Below are 8,074 nucleotides of genomic sequence, written 5' to 3' on the forward strand. Positions count from 1 at the left end.
TAGGAATAGATTATATACCGTTATCTGCTTTATTCATTCATTTAATCCAAATCACCCCCTTAAATTTTATTTATTTATGTATGTATTTATTCATTTATTTCAAACTTATTGAGGACTAACTACGTGCTGTGGCTCAAAGATGCAAATGCACCATCGCTGCCTTTGTTTGGCCCACGATCCAAGACAGAGTTGTGCAAACAAGAGAGGATGCACGCTAAGATATTCTTCCATAAGCCCGTGCAAGCAAGAGAGGATGCACATTAAGGGATTCTCCTGTAAGCCTTTCCCCTTTCCAGCCCATTCCATGTTCTCACAGCCATACTTCTCACATAATCTGCATTTTCATCCTCTTCACATCCCATCCTCTCACTTAACTGCAGTGAACTTTTCCTCAGATGATGGGTTCCTCACACAGTGAGTCTTTCACAGGGTGGTTTCTGCTGTGTCCACTCTGCTGGGCACCTGGGGCGGTCAGCTTATTCCTTCTGCCTCCCTACTGCAACCTCAGGGCCAACATTGGACTGCTACCTCATAAATCTCGCCTCTTTTTTAAGTTGAAGTCATTTGATTTGGGGTTGCCTCTCCCTCTTCTCCACAGAGGGCATGCTCTCTTTCCCTCAAATTTCATGACTTGTCACATAAATGGGTTCACAGTAAAAATCAATTAAGTGGAAAAATTAAGCATTAGTCCCAGGTTCACAATTTTCCTTTTTTTCTCTTCTTTTTCTTTTACTATTAGGTATTTGCAACTTTCACATTCATGTTACTTTGAACTTCTTGGTGTCAGAGTTACCTGACCTCCTCAAGTATAGTGATGCCTATTTTCCCTTTCTCTCTCAACCCCTGGCATTTACTTGCATGGGTGAAATTTAGATCTTTTCATTTTAAGACTTGAATTTTTTTTTACCTGCAGAATCTCAGATTTTTCCTTTTTGTCTTCCCAGTATAAATAATCTTCCTTGATTATATCATTTACTTCTCTTCATATCACTTCTAGGAGTGTAACTCTTAAATCTGTATCTCTAACTTCAGCATTCTTCCAAGTTCCAGAGGGCACTTCTAACTGCCCACTATTCCCGCAGGACTCTCAGATGGCCCTAGGCTTTCCTGCCTTAAGCTCTGGGACTGTGAATATGATGAGATAGCACAGCCGCGATTATGCTACATCATATGGCAAAGGCCATTCTACAGATTTTCAGTTACGTTACTCATTAGTTGATTTTATGATAGGAAGGTGATTCTGGAGGGATTAATCGAATCAAACAAGCAGAGATTTGGTAGCAGAAGCAGAAGTCAGAGAACTTCCGAGCATGAGAGACATTTGACGTGAGGGAGGTTCTCCACTGCTGAGGCGAACAGGGGTCTCAGTCCTACAACCACAAGGAACGGACCCGTCAACCTGAATGAGGAGCAGATTCTTCCCCAAAGCCTCCAACTGACTGAGTCCCGCCAACATATTCACTTCCATCTTGTGAAACCTGGAGCAGAGAACCCAGTCCAGCTGCCTGGACCTGTGACAGGGGGGACCATGAGCTGGTAAATGGGTATTGTGTTAAGTCACTGAGTTTGTGGCAATCTGTTATACGGTAATAGAAAATGAATATGACACATTAAAATAAACACACTTTATCTAAGCCCATGACTTTCCTCCAAAATGTGTTTCCCATCACTTTTCTATGAATGTTCACGGTACCACCGTTCTTCCAGAATGGTCCCTGAGACTCACATCTGCCTTCCTCCCCACGTCTACATAACTGCCAACAACCATGGCATCCCTATCATCTTCACCTCACTTTCCACTCTGTTCTCTTCACCACCATGCAGTTGAGATCCTCCTTACCTGTTGCTTGGGTTAATGAAGCACTTTTCTAGTTGGTATCACCACTTTCAATCTAAGGACATTGCCAGTGGAAATTTCCTGCTTAAATCATGTCAATCTCTTTGTGGGAAAAACACCAAAATAATAAAATGAATGTTGGACCTGAGCTCTCTGTCTGGCATTTATCATCACCCCAGCATACTGCTGGGCCCAACCAACTTTTTAGGTAAACAGAACAGCCCATCTTAGCTTGAAACTTCTCTGTATCTTCCCACATATATAACTTTCTTGACAATAAAAACTTTTATTTCTGAAAAAACTCTTTCACTGTCTGTACCAAATTTAATATTGCCATGAAACATATACTGTTGAACTTTGTATCTTCATTCTCTCTGCAAAAGGCCTTCAGTAAATGTTTGCATAAAGAACAAATAAATGCCTCCTCTTTCCTCGTTCACGTTTCCTTCAATGCATTTCCAGGGCACTTATGCTCCTCGCACATGACGTGTGACATAATGTAAAGTCTATTCTTGACATCTTCCTTATCTCACTGTAAAGTTCCGAGCAGGGTATCTTATTGTTCTCTGTATCATGAGTGCAAATCCTACAGAAGGTTGCACCCGGCAGATTTTGTTTAAGGATTTTGAAATCAATGCAAACATTGAAGCAGTTTAAACTGTGTGAGAGCTCTACTTAATGGTACTGATATACCAGATACCAATCATTTCTATCAATTAAATAAGCCCTGAGGGTTCTCACTTGGACTGGTTGATAAGTCCTCTTCTGGTTAGTAACATGTGCCTGGGGACATTGTCCACAGTGTCCCTATAGCCAGGGGACAACTTTAAACAACTGCCTAATTGGGGAATTTCAGACTTTCACTTTTTTCAACTTTTCTTACAGTTTGGGTAGAGTCACGTGACTTAAATTCTGCCCAACAGAAGGAGGGACACAAAATCTTGTTCCGGAAGTGTATGGGGTAGACATGGTGGCTGGGCAGAACTGGTTTTCTGACAAGGGTGGTGTGAGGGGCAGCGGCCCTTTCCAGCTCCAAGTGGGGTCCTGGTAACAGGGCATATCCATGCAGTGGGAGCAGCCATGCTCGCCTCACAGGAGCAGTGGAGTAGGGTGTGTTGGCCTTGCTGGCAGCCTTCAAATCTGACTCTAGCTCTCCAGAAGTTTCTGCAATTCTCTAATATCCTTTAACAAATCCTTTTCTGTTTGAACATCGAGTGTGGCTACTATGGTTCACAACTAGAATCCTGAACAATATGTGCCTAGGAGTGGGGAAAAATGTAACTGAGCAGGATGCTATGGGGCCTTCCAGGGGTGGACCCCTCCCCCATACCCTGTGCTGTAGCTCCTCTCTGAAGGACCTAGATGACAGTATCTGATGCACATTTCTTGAGCTGTTTTACAGATGCTAAAATCACCACCAAATAGAAGAAATTAGCTACCTGATGACCTACCGGTGCCTAAGAATTGATAGTGTTAATCCCTGTGACACCACCCTGTTACCTCACCATCAACCAATCAGAGAATTGTGCACGAGCTGATCACACACCCTGCAACTCCCTTCCCTCACCTGGCCTTTAAAAATGCTTTGCTGAAACCCACTGGGGAGTTCAGGCTTTTTGAGCACTAGCTGTCCCGACTCCTTGTCTGGCATCTGCAATAATCGCTTCACTTTTCATCACCACAACCCAGTGTCAATAGATTGGCTTTACTGTGCATAGGTGGGTGGAACCAAGTTTGGTTCGGTAATAAAAACACTTACTCAAAAGAATACCCCATGTTAGTTATTAATAACTCCCAATGCATCCTCCACTATTCAGAATTAGAATACGGTTACATCTTCATGAGTGTAGTTTGTTACTAGGATAATATTATATATTGTCATTCAAAGATTTTTTTTAAAAAGTTTAACAGTTTCTTGAGTCTCATAATCACTCTTATACAACTGTTATAATGTGCCAGGAACTATAAATTTTATACACATTGAATGAGTTAATTTTATTAACTCATTCAATCCTTCAAATATCTCCATGAGATAGGTACTATTATCAAAGTTATCCTCATTTTATAAGTGAGGAAATGAAAATCACACAGCCAGTAGGTAGTAGAGAAAGGCTTAGACTTAGGTAGTTAGCCACTCTTCATCTTCTTCTTGCACAGTTATTATGAAGTACAGTCAGCATTTTCATTCATTGCCTTCTGATATGTTTGAACGTGACTAGTCTGAATGTCATTCAAGCTCTTTGGAAATTAGCTTATTTTGATGTGCACATAGTTGTCTACAATGTGATACAAAATTCAGAAAATACTAAATTCAAATGTGAGTAAAGGTAGAGATGAACTCTTTTAACCAACAAACACTTATTAGAACATATTCTATGCTGACCATGATGTTAGGTGCTGTGGATACAAATAAACATAGAAAACAGTAATACCTCAAGGGGATACCACCTAAGGAATGACATCAACAGGCAAGCAACCAAGAACATTTCAGTATGGTATACCTCGACTACTCTCGACTTCATAATGATGTTACGAAAGTCCATTGCTGCCCAAGGGAAGATTGCCAAATTGTAAAGACTCACTCCTCCATTTAACTTTTAAAACAAACTCAGAAGAATTGATCTAAAAAAAAAGTCTATTTTCACACAAGAAGAGGTAGAGTTCTTATAGGTAGCATATAAAACCTCTACCCAATATTTACCGCTATTTCCATTACATTAATTCAAATAATGTGATCCATATACCTAAAATACTCCCTCAAAATGAGGGCATTAGGTCGCATGAGAGGACATATCCGTGTATGTGCCCCAGGACCTGGAACAACACTTAGCACACAGAAGGTGCTCAACAGTACTTTTTGAGGGCAAAAACATGAGAAAATGGCTAGAATTGGTTGGAAGCCTTCTTGGACTGTTAGCTAAGTTTGGGCGATTTGGAAATTATAATTTTCTTTTTGAAAGGAATCTCCATGAGGGCAATGACTGTTTTGTTCATGAGCATAAAAAGCACTAACAACGGTACCTGGCCCCTAAAATAGAAATTATTTAATGAACTACACTTCAGTCTTTAGTCAGAAATATCTTTTACAATAATTTCACCTGATGGAGTGCTAAACTATGTCAGATCGTGTCTGTTTCAGACAGTGTCACAAACACTATCAATTTAATTGTCATATCAATTGCTTTGATGTGACAACAACGGTTAAGACAATATAAATGAAAGATTGAAGGTTGTGATAATCCATGTAATGAATGTACACACAGATATACCTGAAACATATTTTGGGGGAGTTTGTTTTGCTGTCTTATCATCAGTTACAGAAAAAGAGCCTGAAAAACGGCAGTGAATGACTACATCCATTTTGAATGCTGCAGCCCACCCTGGATGTATTTTAGTGAGAAATAAACCTGCACTGTTGTAAATCACTGAGATGTGGGGTGTAGTTTGTTCTGCCGCACAATTTTCCCTCTTTTTCTCTTGCTAGGTCCAAAGCTAACGGGTTATGGAGGATAGTTAATTACAGAGAAACAACCATTTAATCTCCCCTCTTCCTTCATCTACTGCTTTGCTGAAGTCCGTCAATATTTTTCACTTGAAATAGCTTCTGAGCGGTCTTCTTCCGACAGCTTTATCTTTTTTCAGGTTCATCCTCCAAAAGGCCTACTTGGATCCTAACTAATCTGATTAGGCTACGTTCATGCAGAATCTCGCCAATGCATCACAGATACCTCCAAGACAAAAATCCAGATTTATGAGCCAGCCTCACGTGACATCAAGCATCTTCTGCCACCTCCCACACGATCTTCCTGAACATTCGCAAACACTTCCTCATCCCTTTCTATTTCTGTGCTTTTGTACAGGCCAATTTCTCTGACCAAAGTGACCTTTCTTATCCTGTGTTGATGATCCCAAATGAAAACTACTTTAATACGTCTTTTCTTAAAGGTGAAACTGGCCCACCCTTTTTCAGTGCAATCAAACTCCTGTATGATGAAGAGAATGTCTGTTTAATGAACACATGCCATGCCACTGGCTCTGCTTGAAGCATTTTACATGTATTAACTCATGTAATCCTCACAAGTGAATGAGGCAAATAGCATTATTTTTTTAATTTTTTTTTATTTTTGCGGTACGTGGGACTCTCACTGTTGTGGCCTCTCCCGTTGCGGAGCACAGGCTCCGGACACGCAGGCTCAGCGGCCACGGCTCACGGGCCCAGCCACTCTGCAGCATGTGGGATCTTCCCGGACCGGGGCACAAACCCATGTCCCCTGCATCGGCAGGCAGACTCTCAACCACCGCGCCACCAGGGAAGCCCAAGTAGCATTATTATCTCCATTTTACAGATGAAGAAATTGGGGTTCCGTGAAATTAACTTTTCTAAGGTTATTCAGCTATTAAGTGTCCTGGGTGTGTTTCTAACCAAGGCATTAGTCTACCCTCTAAGCCCCTGCACTGTTGTATCACTCCTTTAACTATAGAACTCTGTTGTTGGAAACTAGATCATATTTAAGTTCATATCCTGAGCTTCTACAAGAATTCTTCACTCCTGGTCAGCACTCAAATATTTGCTGAGTGAATGTGTTATGTATGAATGAGTAAACTGAGGGAACGCATGACTTTCTCTCTTTCTCTGTCTTAAGTTGGATAATAAGTTTTTTCTTATAGATTTTTTAATGGCTTTAACACAAACAGAAGAAAATATATATGTTCAATTTAAAAATAAGCCCACTAATCTAAAAAAAAAGGTACAAATGAACTTATTTACAAAACAGAAGTAGAGTCACAGATATAGAAAACAAACTTATGGTTACCAGTGGATGGGGGGGATAAATTGGGAGATTGGGATTGACATATACTCACTACTATATATAAAATAGATAACTAATAAGAACCTGCTGTATAGCACAGGGAACGCTACTCAATCAATACTCTGTAATGGCCTAAATGGGAAAAGAATCTAAAAAAAAAAAAAAAAGAGTGGATATATGTATATGTATAACTGATTCACTTTGCTGTATACCTGAAACTAACACAACATTGTAAATCAACCATATTCTAGTAAAAATTAAAAAAAAAATAAGCCCACCAATTTAAGAAATGAGTATTATTGACCCCTTTGAAACTCCCAGTGTATTTCCCAGTACCAGCCCCTCCCTCCAACTCAGTAGTAACCAATATTCTGTATTTTCACATACGCTTTCTCTTCCCTCTCTTTACGGTTTTATCACGTATGCATACATTCCTATATAATATATGGTTGTGTTTTATCTGTTTTTGAACTTTATATAAGTGGAATTATGTCGCATATATTCTTCTGTGACTTATTTAATCCACCTTATGGTTTTTGTGTTCATCCATGTAAATATGTTTATCTGTAGTACATCATTCACTTTCAGTTAAAACTTGTATCTCATTCTATAAAATAGATTTTACTTTTCGTAACAGTGATGCTATTGATGGACATTTGGGTTGTTTCCACTTTTTTGGCTATCACACACAATGTGATACATTTCTCCGTACATTTTTATACATTTCTTCTGAGCAAAATGTGCAAGTATTTTACTAGGCTATCTTCCTATCACTGGAATTGCCGGTGTATAAAGTATGGACATGTTCAACTTCATTAGGTAACAGCCAGCATCTGTGTCTTCAGAATGACTTCAGGTTGTCAGAACTCACCTTGCCTGAACACTGGAGAGCTGAAATTTGTGAAAATTTACCACTGTCTGAAGGATGTAGGGGTATAAACGCTCTAGCTCCCAGCCTCTGTTTCAGACAGCTCTGAGGTGTGACTTGTCTCCAGAGCTTCCCTGTGGGGTCTGAGCCAAAGTCACATCCACAGAATTGGGCCAGAGACCAACCACTGGCTTTCCTTCCCTATCTCACTTTCCACACCCTTGCTAGTCTTCCCCAGGAACACTTTCATCTTCACCTGTATTCTCATCTTAGCAGTAACGCATTTTGTACTTTGATCGGTTCTTGGATTTTGATTTGCGGGGTCAGAGTGTATTATGGGAAACACTAAGTAAAGCCAGAACCCAGAAGGCAGTCAGAGGATTAGCATATTGTTAGCAAAATGTCCACATACAGAATCGAATTGTTTAAAATATCGTCAGCATAGTCTCTGTTTTTCAATATTTATCAATTACATTCTAATTCCCCGCTAAGCTACACAATGTAAGAAAGTATTCTTTTTATTATGAGGATTTATTTTTCATTATCAATGTTCAGATT

This window comes from Delphinapterus leucas, chromosome 9, assembly GCF_059928025.1.
Source record: "Delphinapterus leucas isolate spDelLeu-1000000601 "Yukka" chromosome 9, BTC_Dleu_Yukka2, whole genome shotgun sequence".
NCBI classification, from domain to species: Eukaryota; Metazoa; Chordata; class Mammalia; order Artiodactyla; family Monodontidae; genus Delphinapterus; species Delphinapterus leucas.